At 41.9% G+C, this 18746-nt stretch overlaps 1 long non-coding RNA gene across 1 annotated transcript in view; it reads left to right on the top strand.

Moving 5' to 3' along the window:
- The window catches only part of LOC129144702 (uncharacterized), a 38101-nt gene that overhangs the window by 6548 nt on the left and 12807 nt on the right, over positions 1–18746 (top strand). Inside the window, exon 3 of the long non-coding RNA XR_008549140.1 lies at positions 913–1018. This is a non-coding gene — a long non-coding RNA (uncharacterized LOC129144702). The remainder of the gene's footprint in view (positions 1–912; positions 1019–18746) is intronic.

Here is an 18746-nt window from a genome sequence, read left to right as displayed (position 1 = left end):
AAATTGCTTTTCCCCTTCCTTTTATATTCCTTTGTTGTCATATGTGTGAGTCACAGGGATTGATCAAGTAACTCATTATTATGCCACCTGGGCTACAAATCCAGTATGTGGGGCCCACAGGAAAACATAGATTTGCTCAGACTATTTTTTGCCATGACCTTCCATCACACGTGGCCCAGTAGGTAACATGTAGACTGAGATGTAGTCTGCATATACAGAGAGTAGTAATTAACTATTGTAACCTTGCTGATACAGTTCACATGCGTGGAACAGACTTCTATAAGCAAGGTCTAAACTTGACCCGGTGCAGCTTTGTCTATAAATTATATAAAAGCTAATTGGTTTCCTGCAGGGGGCGGGGAGATATCTCACAGCCTCTCACAGGCCTCTTATGGCCACTCACAAGGCACAGGCATGGGGAAAATGCTGTGGCCAGAACTCAGGAGGACTGGTACTGCTGTGTGCTGCTGCTACCTGTGTATCTCCTGTTGCCTCATGACAAAGACTTTTCCTGCCTTCCCCTATGTGTATTTCATGACCTGTTTTCTTTTCTGCTGCCCCTGAGAACCAGGCAAGCTTGTAGCTGAAGTCCCACAGCTATTGAGTCGAATGTTTCATCAAACATGAAGATCCATCCTATTCTTGGGTCTTTGGCAAGAGATTTTGTTTGTCTGTTTTTTGTTTGTTTAGGGGTAACACTGGCTTACAACTGTAGATGTAGGGGAATAGGTTCACATCTCTTCAAGAAGTGATTACCATACCACACCCTGATGAAAGCCATGAACGGACTTTCTATTCTATTGACCTCTGTTTTCAGAGTTCATATGATTCTACTGGGCCACATGGATAAAATAAGGTGATCACCTTATTTAAGATGCATAAGTAAATGGATCTGCATTTGTTTCTTCACAGTAGTACCTTCGATAGGAGCTTCGTTGAATTACAGAGGATGGGAGTCTTGAAGAAACACCTCCAGGACTCTGCCTACCACAGCAACTGATAACTGAAGCCATGTGTGGTGATTAAAAGGCCTCCAGATTGAATGTGAGTACTTTTTAAGATAGGTAAGGGTGAGGAGCAAGGAGTGAGAAGATGAAATTTGAATCAGAGGAAAAATTAATCAATATATTATCCTACTCCAGTATTTTAAGACACTGGTAAGAGAAGACAGACTCTAAGAGATGCCAAGGAAATGGAAATATAAATTATTTAATATAGTAATACAAGTGTTACAGAGCAGCCCCGATATAAAACGGGTTGCCTGGCTGTGTGTCCTCACCCGCGCGCTTAAAAAGGACTTATTAATACCCCACTGCAGGCACACACAAAAGGTTAATAAAAGGTTTATTTACAAGGGAAGGGGAAATGAGGGAATGTACAACTCGGGGAGAAAATAGGGAAAAAATCTTAAATGCGTCCTACCCGATCCGCCGACCTGGAAACCCAATGGCACTCTGAGAGCTGGCGAGAGCAGCGAGCTGGTGGAGAGCCAAAAGGGCGCCCCCCCAAAGCCCACGTGTCTGGTTTTATATCAAACCTGGTGCTTAACTCCACCCTCAGTTTCCAGCAACCTTCCTTTGGTGGTGATGGGATTGTCTTTCCAATGTCCTGATGGCTTTGGTCTGGATTGGGGGGGAGTCCACAAAACCTGTATGGAATTAGCTTTAGGACATCCTTTTTCCCCTTACACAAGGATAATTAAAATCTAAGAATGGATTCCATAAAAAGGGGGGGGGAGCAGAAGAGATAAATAGACACTTCTCCAAAGAAGACATGCAAATGGCCTAAAGACACATAAAAAAGTGTTAAATATCATTTACTGTCAGGGAAATTCAAATCAAGACCACAATGAAATATCTCCTCACTCCCATAAGAATGGCTAATGTCAAAAAAAAAAAAAAGAACACTCAGAAGTAACAAATGTTGTTGAAGTTATGGAGAAAAAGGGGAACCCTCATGCATTTTGGTCCAGCCTCTATAGAAAAAAATGTGGAAGTGTCTCAAAAACATTAAAAACAGGCATATCATATAATCCAGCAATTCCACTCCCAGGCAATATCCAAAAATGCAAAAGCACTAATTTGAAGGGTCATATGTACTCCTGTGTATTGCAGAACATTTACAGCAGCCAAGTTTTGGAACAAACCTCAAGTGCTCCACATAAGAGTAGATTAAAAAGATGGGGGACATACACATGATGGAAGGCTATTCAGCTATAAAAAGATAGATGAACTCTTGCCATTTGTGACAGCATGGATGGAACTGAAGGGAATTATGCTAAGTACAATAGCCAGAGGAATAAAGACAAATAACAGATGATTAACTCATATATGGAATACAGAGGGACAAAACCAAGGAACAGACAAAACTAAGCCAGGACAGACACTGGAAATATCGCAGCAGAATTGAATCTATTAGATGAGTGAGATGGGGAAGAACGAAGGGGGAGGTTATATATGACTCCATATATCAGTGTTGGGTGATAAAGGGATATGGGTGCCCTGGTGGTGGGTGTGGCAAGGCAGTATACATCTGAGGAGATGTGACCCTATTCTCCTGTCATATACGCTCTATAAACTAGTATTACCTCAATTACAATTTTAGAAAAAGAAAGTTCTAATGCAAGACAAGGCTCAGTTATATGGCAGGAAGTTGGATGTTAATAAAACAACTGCTCGTCTCAATTTGTTTTAGTGTAAATCCCTTCCACTGACCCTTCAGTAAGCCTCCCAACATGAAACTATCTTCAGTGTGCAGTTCAGAGAGACAGCAAAGGAAAATGAACTGTATCTATTGCCTGTGTAGAACACAATGCAAAAGGACCACTAGTTTAGTTGAGATGCAAAATTATACCAGATTTTCAGGGTTTTGTGTAGGAAAACTATCAGGCTTTTTTCCTCCCACCATTAGCATTGGCATGCCCGATGGCAGGCACCTGGAGTGGGGTGTGGGATATGTAGGTGGGTACACCTGGGCTGAGACTGGGGTTTATAAGGGCGACGTCATGGAGACGCCACAAGAGAACAAGCAGAGAGAGCAGCACCAGCAGAGAATCCAGAAAACCACGAGAATGCCAGATAGCCCAGAAAGGGTGAAGATTTCCAGGGGATGGGAGCCTGCCAGCCTCCTGTGACCCCAGCCCCCAACCCCTGCCCCACACCCCTGACTCTCCGTGTACCTGGCAGAATCCCAATAAAAGCCTGAAAAAGCCACCAAGGGCTCCAGGACTCTCCTTTCCCATTCTGCTCAGATCATAGAGATCCTGCTCTATTCCTTCCTGGCACTACAGTTGGGAACGAGGAACCAGAAAGGACCATGAGAATATCAGCCCTCAGAATTCAGTTATTTTATTTTATTTATTTATTTTTAAAGATTTATTTATTTATTTATACAAGCACTGGGTACAGTCAGAATCACGGAAGGGTGAGAGAATTCACCAGAGCCAGAGCGGGGAGCAGAGCAGGCAGAAGGACCGAAGTACACTGCTGAGGGGAGCAGCGGGCGGCAGGAGAGGTCTGTGTGCCATGTGGGACCCTCCTCCCGTGGCCGGGATCAGCCAGGGATCGAACCAGTGCTGCAGAGGCTGCAGGCAGCTTCGCAAACCAGCATTCAACCGCTGCGCCATCGGGAGGCCCCCCCCCCCAGAATTCAGTTATTTTAAAGAGTACTTAGGTTTTCCTAAGGGGCAGGGGCTTGAGTCAATTTTGTCCAAGTCTCTAAGAAAATAATCACCCCTCCTGAAGTCTGAGGTACAGTTCCAGACAGTTACCATTTCTGGCAGTTTTAGAACCACCTGGGGTGGTATTAATAAAATCTCCCAAAACTGAGGTACACCCCAGAACTATTAAATCAGAACCTCTGGGAGTGGGACCTGAGCATCATCAGTAGGTAAAGCTTTCCTAGGTGATTCTAAAGTAGAGTCAAGATTAAGAACCACTGGTTTAACCTGTTTAAGAATTTTTTTTTAAGATTTGTTTATTTAGGCATACAAGAGTTGGGGTGTAGGCCAAAGGTGCAAGAGGGTGAGAGGATTCACCAGAGACAGAGTGGGGAGCAGAACAAGCAGAACTACTGAAATTCACTGCTGCGGGGAGCAGCAGGCAAGTCAGGAGAGGTCTGCTGTGCCATGTGGATAGCTCCCTGGCCAGGGATCGAACTCCCACTGCAGTTGCTGGTGATAGCTTGTTAGTGCTGAGACTTAATACCTTGCACCACAATTGAGGCCCCAAGTGGAAGAATGTTGAAGAAATTCTTACTTTTATTCTATGGACACTGGAAGAGAAGTCAGTTGTTCTAAGAAGTAGAAGGAAAACCAGTGAATGGAAGGTAGAAGGTGATTCCATTCTGCAGTGAAATTAAGTGAATGAGAACATAGAGGAGGTCTTCAAAGCTAACTTAACAGGTGAGCACCTGTAATGTAAATGATTGTCAGGCTTTTCTGCCCTCCCGCCATTAGGATTGATGATGGAACCCTGCAGTCCTGAATGCGTGCTTGATGGCGGGCACCTGGAGTGGGGTGTGGGCATAAGTAGATGGGTATACCCAGGCTGGGACTGAGCTTTTAAGGGCGGTGTCACGAGGACACCAGCAGAAAACCACCAGAAGGAGAACAGGACCAGCAGAGAAGTAGAGACAGCAGGGACACCACAAGAGAACACCAGAGAGACCACGAAGAGTGAAGATTTGCCGGGGGCTGGGAGGCCTGCCAGCCTCCTGGCCCCCCAGCCTCCTGGCCCCCCAGGACTCCTGCCTGCCATGTAACTGGTAAACTCAATAAAAGCCTGGAATAGCCACTGAGGGCTCCAGGACTCCTCCTTCACCCGTCTGCTCGGACCATGGAAATCCTGCTCTGTGCCCTTTCTGCCACTACAGCACCTTTTTGTTTTGGCAAGTGTATTAGTAAAACAGTGATGACAGAATTTTGATTACAAAGATTTGAAAAGTAAAAGGGGAAGATGAGGTGGAAGGAATGTAGACCACTTTTTCAAGATACCAAAAGAGATGACGAAACAAAAGGTAGCGATCGTGACAGGGAAAGAGCACTGAACTAGCAAGGAATCCCAAGGCCAGGAAAGGGCTTTCATAAATAAAAACCAAATTTGAAAAGTAAGAACATTCTGACTATTGTTAACTCTACACATATTTTGCTATAGTCATAACTGAAAGGATTAAGAATCATGTTTATAAAAGAATAAAAAAAAAGCTTCATCTTTTTCTTTAGGACAAAAAGGGATAGAGAATGAAATTACAGCATAAAGTTTATTTAGCTATAATTTGATCAACCCCACCATTATTTATAGGGGTCAGTGGTTTACTTTTCTGTTCAGTCTATCCACACATTTGTGCCAAACAGTAATAACTTATAGAATTTAAGTTAGCAATCCATGCCAATGTGTGAGTGACTTGGATTTCTAGATCTCTTAGAAAGATTTCCCTTTTAAAATTGTTTATTGGGCCTCCCTGGTGGCACAAGGGGTTAAGCACAGCACCGTGAAGCTATCTACAGCCTCTGCAGCATGAGTTCGATACCTGACAGGCCGGGTTGCTACCCACATGGTGCAGCAGACCTCTCCTGACTTGCCCGCTGCTCCCCTCAGCAGTGTATTTCAGTCAGTCTGCCTCTTCTGTTCCCCACTCTGTCCCTGGTGAATCCTCCCATACCTCTGACCTGTATCCCAGTTCTTTTATGCATAAATAAATGAATCTTTAAAAGAATGCTTATTTTATTAATATAAATAAGTCTCTGTTTGGTATTGTGAAGAAGAAATGTGAAGAGAGCCTACAGCCTATTCTACCTCTGATTGCATATTTGAAACTAAATTCTTTGAATTTGAAATCAAATTCTATAAACCAACTTTAGCTCTCCTCTGCCTCCAGCCCCAAACCACAAATTATCTAAGAATGTCACTGCCCCCTTGATTGGTCCTGAGATAACTTTGTCCCCTGTGGGAGAAGATAATGATAGAGGAGGACAGGAATAGTAGTAGTTACTCTCATGTGTTAATTGGTGGTACTTACAATTAGATTCAGAATATTAATCAGGATTTTTTTCCCAAGTACTTAGCATGGAAATAAACCCTCTCAAACCATGTGATACATTTCTATTCTGCCATATTAGTATTTCCCAACAGCATTTCAGAGGTCTCTTAGCCACCTAGGACTACCTGGATCTTGCCTACCTAGAACAGATCTCTTTTCAGTTTTCCTTTTGAATGCATATGCTATTCTGAAGAGGAAAATAAGTGGGTTTTGCATTTCCAGTATCTCACTGTTCCTTTTAGAGTTTTATGAAAAAAATTGGAAGAGCATTTGAGAAGAACCATTATTCCTAGCAGACTTAGAGGAAGGACATTCTAGGTTTCCCAAAGGATATACTAACATGGGCTTAGCAAATAGTTAGGTGTAGCCAGATTTTCCCTATAGATCATGAAAATCCTCAACTACTGAATCACAGGTGACCAGTGAATAGTGTTTTGAGAGGTAGAAATGTGGCGAGTTCCCACTCAATAGGAGAGGCCTTCACTTACATATTTAATTAAGTTCTTATTTGAAGATCAGTAATCAAATATAAAAAAGACTTGAGATTTGATGGAGGTACTCTTGAACAGAACATAAATAGAATTTCAGAATAGAACTAATGTCCACAATAGCAGAAATCATACTTTATAGATGATGATAATGTTTAGTTTTGATAGTGGCCTGTGTTTCTGAGATTTATAGTATGTTACTCTCTTTATTTTGTAATAATATTCATCAATTCACCTTCCATGGGTTTGGTACAATACATAACCTGTCCTATTTAATTTATTTCATAAGGTGAATATGTCGTGGCTTATAGATGAGTAAATAGACTCTGACATGTTGAATGGCTTACATTAGGCCACACAGTAAATGGGTAACAGCTAGAATATTGATCTCAGTTCTGACTGCAAAGTTTGCCTTCTATCATAATATACATTACACTAATTTTCTATATATTTAAAGAGCTTTATAACTATGTAAGAAGGCAAATTTTCAACCCTACATCCCAGCAGAATTTTAACTTAGCATTACCCAATGCAGAGAACTCACATTAAGAGTAAGGGAAAGCTGAAGGAAAGTGCTGGTAAAAATAAGGCTACATAAAGGATAAGTATCTTATCCTTAAAGATCTGTTTCTAGAAAGAAAGCGATGGCACAACATTATTCTGGTTTAAGAGTAACAGGTCATTCATAATACCCTTGCTTTTGCTCAAGAAATAATTTTAGGAATATTATGCAGAAATCAGGAGGTTGACATGGAGGTTCAAAATAGTAAGTCATCTTTCTGGATGACATCAGACACAGGAATAATATCCTTGTTCTTTCATTTTGTGACTTTTTAAAAAAGATTTATTTATTTATGCATATAAGAACTGGGGTACAGGCCAGATGTGAGGGGGGTGAGAGGATTCACCAGAGACAGAGTGGGCAGCAGAACAGGTGGATTGACTGAAATACACTGCTGAGGGGAGCAGCAGGCAAGTCAAGAGAGGTCTGCTGCGCCATGTGTGTTGCGCCCTGGCCGGGGATCGAACTTGTGCTGCAGTGGCTGCAGATAGCTTCACAGGTTGCATCTTAACCCATTGCACCACCAGGAAGGCCCCATTTTGTGAGTCTTGGGAGAAGGTAGAAGTTGAGATTTGAGGTTTTGCGATTATACTGATGAAAGGCACAGGAGGGACTAAAAAAATGCAAAAGTATTAGTAAGGTAAATAGATTTGAGAACAAAAAAAATTAAGTTCTTTATTTTTCATAGATTATTGTTGAAATCCCTTTTTGTTGTCATCTCTGCCAGGTGTTGTGTAGGTGGACAAGAGAATAAAGGCACAATGCTTCCTTCCAAGAGCTTATGATGTAAACAGAAAACAAGCCATAATGTAAGAATGTATAATTTAGTGTCAAACAAGAAGTACTGATATTAAGACCTATAAAATTTGGAGAAGCCTAAAGAATTGCAGACTGAAGTATGCATTCACTCAACTAATACATTTATTAAAGGGCTCATGTGAGCCAAGCAATGTAAGATAATTAACCTGATAGCTAAGCAGCAGAAACTTTTGATAGGTGAGAGTGTAGGGTGAACTTATAAAGACAGGAAATGCTTAGTGGAGCAGATAAAAGGGTAGAGACTTTATGAAAAAAATAAATATTTTTAAAGGAACAAACATTACAGATTTAAGCACTTTATTTATATGAACTCATTTAATCATCATATAGATTAGAAACCTAGGCTACAGGGGTAGAACATTTACTCCCTAAGGCACACAGTAGAAAATATTACATAGTGAGATTTAAATGTAGTGTGTGGGAGGAGGGCCTCTCTGGCAGCCTAGGGCTCAAGTCTCAGCATTATCACTGCAACAGCCTGAGTTTGTTCCCCAACCAGGGAGCTAACCTACATATGGTGCAGCAGACCTCTCCTGTCTTGCTTGCTGCTCCTCTTGGCAGTGTATTTCAGTAGATCTAAGCGTTCTGCTCCCCACTCTGCCTCTGGTGAATCCTCTCAAACCCCCCCCCCACCTCTGGCCCACACCCCACAAAAATAAATTTTAAAAAAGTAAATGCAGTATGTAAATCTGTTAAATATCTTTGCTGTACAGCCTCACAGGTCTCCATGGTAGGAAGGATCAGTACTTGCACTTCCTAGCTAGCACACCATCCAATGTTGCATCAGGAAACACCACACTCATAAAGAAATGGGAGTCATGGAGCAAATGCAAGATGCTGCTAAAGAGCAAGATCCTGGCCTTTTTATTGATAGAAGAATTATGCAGCCTCAATTGAGAGGAAGGAGGACAAAGAGAAAAGGGATGGGTGAACTAGAAAAGGTGCTCTGTCATCTATAGTATCAGGGGTTGTGAATCTGCCCTCCAGGCCCTTCTCATCTGCTTGATAACTTGGTATTGTAATAGAGATCCAGCCCTAGTTCCCCAGACTTGGTTTCAATCTTATCAACAAGGCTTTCCACTGGTCAGCTTCTGGGGTCCCTTTTTAGACATCGGTCTTCGGTGTCCCAGGCTTTCCCGGTCACACTTTGTGATGTATAAGTAGGGAGTACAAGTACAGGAGTACGTTTTATGCATTGGTCCTCATGCCCCACCGGGTGTTCCCACCTCGTGGAGCACAGCTTTCCCAGCATGATCCAGCTTTGTGCTCTTGATTGATGTGAAAGGCACCTTGCAGAGCTGGGCTCCTGTACCTAACTGGCCAGGCTGTTCTTACCTTGCTTAGGATTTAGAACTGTAGGTAACAAAATAATGGCTGAACAGGCCACTTAGGATTTGCAACCCACAATCCAATGTTTGGGTAACATAAAATCTCGTATCTTTGACCCTGGTGATTCTGATTAATCACTAAGGCAAAAGTTTTTAAACTTTATGGTATATTGGATCACCTGGAAAGCATGTATAAATCCTGAACCCTTCCAATAGTGGTTTCAGTTCAGTAGGTCTGGTGCAGAACCCCAAGTTTGCATTTCCTAGTAAGCTCCCAGGTGGTGCTGAGACCGCTGACATGAAGACCATACTTTAAGAACCATGGATTAGGAAAAAAATCTTTTCAACCTCTACCATCTATCCTTATATTTTGGGGAACTTCTGGAGCTAAGAATAGAACTGGATATCTACTTCTCTATCACAGGAATCTCAATTTCAAAATACATAGAAAAAAAATCCTTCTCACTGAAAATATTTTCTTATGTTTTTTACCATTTTTTAAGTGATGGCACAAATTAACATTAGTGCTTTGGATGCATCCCTGCCTCTTCCCCATATGGCCTTGTCCAGCCAAAGCACCATGCCAGATTGATGTTCTCTCTAAAGTTCCTTTTTCAATGAATATTTGCTGAACACTACTATGTGCTAGTCTACTAGACTGGATTGAGATTGAAAGATGCCAATATCCCAAAACGTCAGCACCAGACAACATCATTTTCTGCAGTAAAAGTGAACATCACCAAAGCAAGGTCAGCATCATCATAGAAGAGAAAATACATAGAATTTGGCGGTCTCAGACCAAGTAAGAAGGTCTTTCAAAGCACAAAATTGATTGGGATTAAACACTGATAATGACATAATTCTAATGGATTGGTTGTTATCATAAAGAAAGGAGGATCTTTATAGGGAAATTGCAGTTTGATAAGTGAAATGTTGTTCTAGATGCGCAGACTGTTGTCTCAGATAAAATGATTTGCAGGAATTACCTGATGTGAAAATAAAACTATTGGTTTGTAGTCTTATCTATTTGTGGCCCATGTTTTCTGGAACAAAATGCTAAGTCATGTTGACACTGGTGGTCTTTATTCTTTGTCCGGTTAACTATGGTACATTGATATGGTTAGGTAGTCACAGTTCTCAAAGACACTATGTCCTAAATTTAAGAAATATATTCTGGTAAGCAGGCAGACAGGATTTCAGCAAAACACCTCCTTGATAAAATTATTTATAAAATAGAAATTATACAGAGAAGAAGAAATATCTAAATCTTCTTATGGAAGTCTTCACAGTAGAGATAGTGTATGGATAAGGAAATGAGTGCAACAGTGTATTGATGGAGCAAAAGGAGTATGCAAAGCCCAGAGACATGATATATATATATATATATATATATATATATATAAATCTCTCTCATTTCTATTCTTACTCCCAAGATTTAATTCAAGCCCTTTTCTTTCTTAAAATTATTTTTAAAAGTTGATGCCCCTCAGCCTCCCTGGTGGAGGAGGCAGTTGAGCGCAGCACCGTGAAGAGCTGTCTGCAGCCTCTGCAGCATGGGATCAATTCCCGGGCTGCCAGGGAGACACCCACCTGGTGTGGCAGACCTCTCCTGTCTAGTCCTCTGCTCCCCTCAGCAGTGTATTTCCATCAGTCTGCCTGTTCTGCTCCCTGTTCTGTCTCTGGTGAATCCTCTCACCCTCCCCGCACATCTGGCCTGTACCCCAGTTCTTGCATGCATGAATAAATAAATCTTAAAAAAAAGAAAAGTTGATACCCCTTCCCCTGCCCCTATTCTAGTATATGCAGCCAGTGATATATCTACTTGTAGCCCAGGCACATCACCTACATCCAAAGGCTAAAGGTGTGCAGTGCTCCTCTGGGAGGAAAAATGTTTGGGGAAGTGCTCTGCCTCCATCTCTGGTCAGAAAAGTCCACAACTGATTCTTTTTCTGCCAATCCTCCAGCCTCTCAAAGGAAAGGGGATGCAGGTGACGGGAGATAGTGTCATTCATATTCTCTCACTTAGAAGAAAGCTTAACCTTATTTTACTCATTTTAGTATTTCTCCCTTGAATAACATTACAAATCCCTCTTCTTGGATGAAACCATGCCCAGCCACCCCTTCTCAATGACCTGTGTCCTTTCCCTCAACTGCAGCAGGAAGAGACAAGTACAGTCCTAGGGCATATACATTACATAATCAAAATGCTTAAAACCTTCCAAGTTTCTTCGTTACCCATCAAGGGAACACATGCACATGAGGGGTGGCCTCCCCTCAACTCCCACCAGTTGTTCCCATGAGCAATTACAAATTGTGGAACAAATTTCCAAGAAAAGCAAGAAAAAAATCTGGGGATTTAAATAAAATATCTCTGTTTTTAAACCTTGGATGAAATAGGGATTAAAGTCAGCACTGTCAAGCTATCACCAGCCACCGCAGCAGGAATTCTGTCCCTGGACTGCCAGGGAGCAACCCACATGGTGCAGCAAACCTCTCCTGGCTCGCCCACTGCTCTTCTCAGCAGTGTATTTCAGTAGATCTGACTGTTCTGTTCCCCACTCTGTCTCTGGTGAATCCTCTCACCCCCCACACGTCTGGCCTACACCCCAGTTCTTTTTTTTTTTAAAGATTTATTTATTTATTTGTTTATTTGTTTGTTTGTTTATTTATACAAGCACTGGGTACAGTCAGAATCACGGGAGGGTGAGAGAATTCACCAGAGCCAGAGCAGGGAGCAAAACAGGCAGAAGAACCGAAGTACACTGCTGAGGGGAGCAGCGGGCGGCAGGAGAGGTCTGCGCGCCATGTGGGACCCTCCTCCGGTGGCCGGGGAGCAGCCAGGGATTGAACCGGCACTGCAGAGGCTGCGGGCAGCTTCGCAATTAGGAGCTCAACCGCTGCACCACCGGGGAAGCCCACCCCAGTTCTTGTATGCATAAATAAGTGAAGATAAATCTTTAAAAAATAAAAATAAAGTTGCACAAGTAAATCAAGGCCCAGGATTTTATTTAAGGTCTCTCTAGTTCCAAAGTCTGTACATTATCCACTGTGACATTTTACCTCCTATTTCTGCGTGGATTCTTTATTTCAGTTCTCCACACATACTTTAGCTAGGATTAACAGAAAACAAAGGTTTTTTATTCATCTTCGTGTCACTGGTACTTAGAATTTAATGTCTATTCATAAATGATTGTTAAACTGAGCTGAACTGTATTTTAATGCAAATCACATTAATTTTATTCAATTTTGCTCTCTCTTCTGTTCGTTGATTAATTCTTGGTATTTATTTAAATTTATCTTCTTCATTTTGTAATATTAAAAAGAGGTTCAGTGTGATATTTTCAAATGTATAACCTTCCAAAAAGGTAATGAACCAAAGGAGAGAATCATCATTACCTTCATAACGATGTGCTTGATTCAAGTGATCATTGTCTTTGCTTTCTTTTCGAAGCAGAATATTAGCCCTCCTCCAGTCCCCAAATTCCTAATCTTGACTTATCAGGAGAAAGCACAACTTCAGGAAAGAATTTTAATCATTGACTTCAAGCAAACATTTAAACTACTGTTGCTAGGTCCTCTGTATCCGAAAGACTTTTTACAAATGGTGTCAAGTTATCACTGTGTCTTCCTGAGTTATTTGTGTAGGGCCAGCGCCCCAAGCTGGCAGAAGGAGAAGAGACAGGGAGCCCTGGGCAGGCCTGACAATATGTCTTTGTTGAAGCAGCAGGAGACACGATACATACACAGCAGCAGCAGCAGCAGCAGCAGCATCGGCAGCCTGGGGTGGGTAGCTGGCCTGGTACCTCTAGAGGCAGCAGCAGTGGTGGTTCCTCGGAGGGCAGGGAGCCCAGGGCTGGCTCCTCAGTCGCAGCAGCAGCAACAAGAGCAGTGGCCCCCTTCGGAGACCTATTAACTTTTATATGGTTTATAAATAAAACTGGCACGGGGCCAAATTTATGCTTAGGTTATGTAAGCAAGTCTTCACTATTCATCAGGGTTACATTAGTATTTCGTGCTTCCTGCACATGCAGACCACATCTCAAGGTTACATGTTATCTATTAGGCAACCTGTGCTGGAAGGTCACAGCAAAAACCAGCCTGAGAAACTTTGAGAAAACTGTTTTTTTTCACTTGCCCTACAATATGTTTACTTTTTACATATGGGAAAGTCACCGGCTTACCCACAGTTGATAAATCACTTATGAACTCTGAGTTACTTCTAGCAAGGAGGACCAATTTGTGCTCAACCATTTAAAACCATCTCCCTGAGTTTCCTAGAAGAGGGAAATACATGACCTAAGGGAAAGAGTATGCTCTGATGAAAACTCTCAGTGGATGAAATCTACGAACATAATCTTAATACACCAGGCTCAAATCCAGTATTTAATTACCTTTTTCTGCCCCATCATCCCTAAAGAATCCTACAAATTCTCATCCATAGGTTGGCTAGAATTCTGAGTGGGAGGAAAGGGAGTTGGGGAGAAAGCAGCCGTGTGAGGCTATCACGTACATGTGGCGCTTTCCCACCAGGTGATTCTGGTCAAGCATCCTCAGGATGGGTTGATTTCAGCCTCCAGTTAATACCTCTGTCATAGAGGAAGGTTTTATTCCAAAGGAGTATTTGGGTTCAGAATTCCCTTAGGGGGGCCTCCCTGGTGGCACAAGGTGTTAAGACGCAACCTACGAAGCTATCCGCAACCACTGAGGCATGAGTTCAATCCCCAGGCAGGGAGATACCCACATGGTGCAGCAGACCTCTCCTGTCTTGCCCACTGCCCCCCTAGGCAGTGTATTTCAGTCAATCTGCCTGTTCTGTTCCCCACACTGTCTCTGGTGAATCCTCTCACCCCCCACTTCTCTGACCTGTACCCCAGTTCTTGTATGCATATTTAAAAAAAAAAAGAATTCCTTTAGGGACTTTCATTTCTGAGATTGAACCAAAATGCACATGAATAGATGACGACTAAGTGATTTACTTAGAAATATTTTGAAAGTCACCCTCCTGAGATCCTGAAAAAACTTCAGTCTCAAATTTTAGCCAAAAAATTAAATATTGCACTTGAAAGATAAGGAAAATGGAGTTCTTATGGCAGTATTTTAACTCATTACTATTACTATGATGTAGGGTTAGTGAAAAATTATCAGGCTTTTCCACCTTCCCACCATTAGCATTAATGATGGATTCCTGCAGTCCTAAATGCATGCCTGTTGGCGGACACCTGGAGTAGGGTGTGGGCATGCATAGTTGGGTACACCTGGGCTGAGACTGGGCTTATAAGGGCGGCGTCACAGGGACAACAGCAGAAGAGAAAGAGCACAAGGAAGAGAACAAGAAGAGCCAGCAGAGAAGCAGGCACCATGAGAGAACGCTAGAGAGCCCAGGAAGAGTGAAGACTCGCTGGGCACGGGGAGACCTGCCAGCCTCCCGGCCCCCAACCACCCCTGCCTGCCCTGTACCTGGTAAAAGCCAAAAAAAAGCCTGGAAAGCCACTGAGGGCTCCAGGACTCTCCTTTACCCATCTGCTTGGATCATAGAGATCTTGCTCTGTGCCTTCCTGGCACTACATATGCTCATTAAAATATTACAGTCAAATGACTCCCTTCTTTAATACATAAGGCCCGGGTAAGATAAGAGTTTGTTCCTCATCTAATTATTTTCACTGGAAAAGAATGCATCTTCCTCTACTTTTATCTTAGTGCCTTTTTGAATTTCTAGGAAAGGAAGACTATCTTAGATATAATCAGAGTCAATCTGGAACACAGTTCTAGTGCAAGCACTCACAGGATGGACAGGTTCACTGTGGATTTGGGCAGATGGGTAAAGGAATCTTGGAGCCCTCGGTGGATTTTTACAGGTCTTTAATGTTGAATCCAGGAATCTGCCACATAAGCTGGTATGCGTGGGCAGGGGCCAGGCTGCCAGCCTCCCTGCCCCAATGAATCTCCACGCGAGCTCACTCTTCTCTCTCCCTCTGAGTCTAATGTTGTCTTGTAGTCATCATCATAGTTGCCCTGTAGCCATGTCTTACAATGACACCAACTGCTTACCCCTCTCTCCTTGGGCCAGGTATGCACATATACATACATGCATGCCCAGCTCCCTGGGCCCTGGTGTCCATAATCATGGGAGGAGAGCAAGACCACAGGTGTGGGTCATAGAGGCTAATGGAGGGAGGGGGTAATAAAGTCTGGTAACTTCATTTACCCTACAACTGTATCTTCTGTTTTAAATTTTACACAGTTGTAAAGGGCAGGAACAGGCACCAGAGCAGGTTTTCTAGGATCCAGCAGACCAGGTAAAGGAGGAGTCAGAGTCCTCAGTGGTTTTGCAGGCCTTTTATTGGGGTTCACCAGGCATATGGCAGGCAGGGGTGCTGGGGGGCTGGGAGGCTGGCAGTCCTCCCAGCCCCCAGCAAGTCTTCACTCTATCTGGGCCCTCCAGTGTTCTCTGCTTCTCTCATGGCTTCTGCTACTTCTTTCTCGGCTTCTCTTTTGGCTTCTGCTTCAGCTTCTCCTGGCGTCCCCATGACGCCGCCCTTAAAAGCACAGTCTTAGCCCACGTGTACCCACTCCAGGTGCCCGCCATCGGGCATGCATTCAGGATCACAGGGTTCCCTCATCTATCCTGCTGGTGGGAGGACAGAAAAGCCTGATATTTTTCCTTACCCTACAAAAGTATACATTAATTGAAAATTTCTTGTTTTTTGAGAGTCAGGTAAAATTTGATTTGAACAAAATGTCTCCAAATGACTGCTCCAAGCACTGTCATTGCGACTACTTACTTAGAGCATTTTAGTCAGTCTCCAAATTGGCTCTGCCCCAAAACCCCTACTGATAGGTCCATTGGGCTTTTTATATAGTGTTGTTGACTCAACCTTTACTTCCACATTTTAGAGTCGTCTTCAAAGCGTGGTCCCTGAACCAGCAGCATCAGCATGACTTAGAACTTGTAGAAATACAGTCTCCTGTGTCCTCATCCAGACTTATGAGTCAGAACTACTGGGGGCAGAGCTCAAGAATCTGTGTTTTAACAAACCTTAGTTGATTCTGATGCTCACAAATTTTTGAAAGTCACTGTTTTCAGATAGATCTGCTCCAAGTGTGGTCCATAGTCAGCAGCAGATAAACTGTGTCCTTATTAAAATAAAATATCTATATGTACTAAATCACCACCTCAGAATTCTGCTTTTACAAGCTCTCTAGGTGATTCTCATGCTTGCTAAATTTTGAGAAGCACTACTTTAAAGCATTTTCTTCCATGATTACCCACTCTTGGGGCTCTTCATCTGATCTCTTTTAAGCACAGGAGCAAAGAGACAAGAGACCCTAGTAATACATTTCTTCCACATTTGTCCCATTCTCTTTCCTTTTCAATGCTGCTAACACTTTTCATGTGGTCCCTGATGGGTTGAAAACTGTAGGGCTTGCTATCAAGTCTAGTTTACCCCATATCATTTCTTTGCAGTAAGGAATGTTTCTCTCAAGAGGCCAAAAGTATCCCCAAGGATTCAATGACAGTTAAGAGGACTTTGCCTGCACTGAACATATGGAAGGAAAAAAAAAATTACCAGTGGGTTAGCAACTAGGGAGATAAAGTTTGTCAAACTACATGCAAATAGCATTGATGAGTCTCAGCACTGACTCAACCAGAACACTCTGTATCAACCAAAGGAAAGAAAGGAATCACCATGTGGAATATGCTGGGATTTGATTGAAGTCTGTATTTTATTTTATTTGATGGAATGGCAAATATTCCAAAAAAGAAACTATAAAAACAATAAGATACAAATAATGAATTTACTATGTCTCCAATTTTTTCTCTCTATGGAAGCATTGTTGACTTTATAAATTCGCTGAGAAATTCCCCTCTCCAATTTTTTAAGGAATTTGAGAAGAATGGGCATTACATCCTTGTTGAAGGCTTGAATCCTTATTGACAATTTGATAGAACTGACTAGTGAAACCATGTGGTCCTACGCTTTTGTTCTTAGGGATACTTCTGATTACTCTTTGGAGTTTTGTGCTTGTAATTGCTCTGTTCAACCTCTAAAATTTTTCAGGGCCAATTTCCTTCTTCTTGCAAATTTTTTTATCACATTTAATATGATTTAGGAAAGCAACAGTGTTTCTTGTAGGACATTTAGAGTCTGTGACCTAAATATATATAGCCTGTCTTCATTAGCATAGTAATTTGATGATTTGGGGTATAGAAATGACTAAAATTTACATAATTCACAGAAATAAAGCAAAGATGGCCAATTCATATAAAATAAGTGAAATGGGACTGATTACAAACAACCATAACAGCTAAATCAACTGATAATGACCAGATGATAGAATGACACATCATAAATACTTGCTTGGTATCACTACAGCCTTCAATATAAATGCCCCCCCCCTTTTTTGGTGCCATGTAAAGGCAGATCTTTATAAAATGTAATCAGGTCCAGTAACTCGATCAGAAGAATGAAATTGAGTCCCTAAAGAGGGAAATAAAAGAAATGCAGGAGATCAAAGAATTAATGGAAGAACTAAAGAATTCTGGGAAAGGCAATGAAAGCAGAATAGATGAAATGGAAGAACGAATAAGTACTCTTGAAGACACAGAAATAAAAAGAACCAAAACAGAAAAGGAAAGAGAAGTACGAAGGAAAAAGAACGAAGAAAGACTTCGGGAACTATCTGACTCCATGAGGAAAGGAAATATAAGAGTTATAGGAATCCCAGAAGGAGAGGAGAGAGATGTAGGAACAGAGAAAATATTCAAAGAGATAATTGAAGAGAACTTCCCAAATGTGAAGAAGGAGCTGAAAATTGATATACAAGAAGCAAGAAGAACACCAAACTTCCACGACGAAAGGAAAAATACAGCAAGACACATAATAGTAAAGCTCCCAAGAATCCAGGACAAGGAAAAAATAATGAAGCTGGCAAGAGGGAAGAAACAGATAACATTCAAAGGAAAGCCAATCAGGCTGACATCAGACTTCTCCGAAGAAACACTACGGGCAAGGAGAGAGTGGAGGGACATAGTCAACAGACTCCAAGAAAACAGATGCCAACCAAGAATTCTCTATCCCGCAAAGCTCTCCTTCCTCTTTGAAGAAAGAATATGGACCTTCCCAGACAAACAGAAACTCCAGAATTTCATTGCAACTAAACCCCCACTACAAAAAATACTACAAGGAGTCCTAAAGCCAGAACCTCAGAGGGACGAATAACAATGAAAGAAGGCCAAAAAAAAAAAGTTATTAAAAGAATAAATAAATAAAATCAAAGGAAAGACAAACGCAATGGCAAATACAGATGCTAACATATCAATATTAACTCTAAATGGAAATGGACTAAACTCTTCAATAAAAACACACAGAGTTGCAGCCTGGATTAAGAAACAAAACCCAACCTTTTGCTGTCTCCAGGAAACACATTTAGCTACAAAAGATAAAAATAGGCTCAAAGTTAAAGGATGGAAAACAATCCTACAAGCAAATGGACCAAAAAAGAAAGCAG

The sequence above is a fragment of the Talpa occidentalis genome, unplaced genomic scaffold (assembly GCF_014898055.3).
Source record: "Talpa occidentalis isolate TD23 unplaced genomic scaffold, MPIMG_talOcc4v2.1 talOcc4.6, whole genome shotgun sequence".
Lineage (NCBI taxonomy): Eukaryota > Metazoa > Chordata > Mammalia > Eulipotyphla > Talpidae > Talpa > Talpa occidentalis.
Note: the sequence above shows the minus strand (reverse complement) of the source record. Positions and strands in the feature narration are given on the sequence as shown.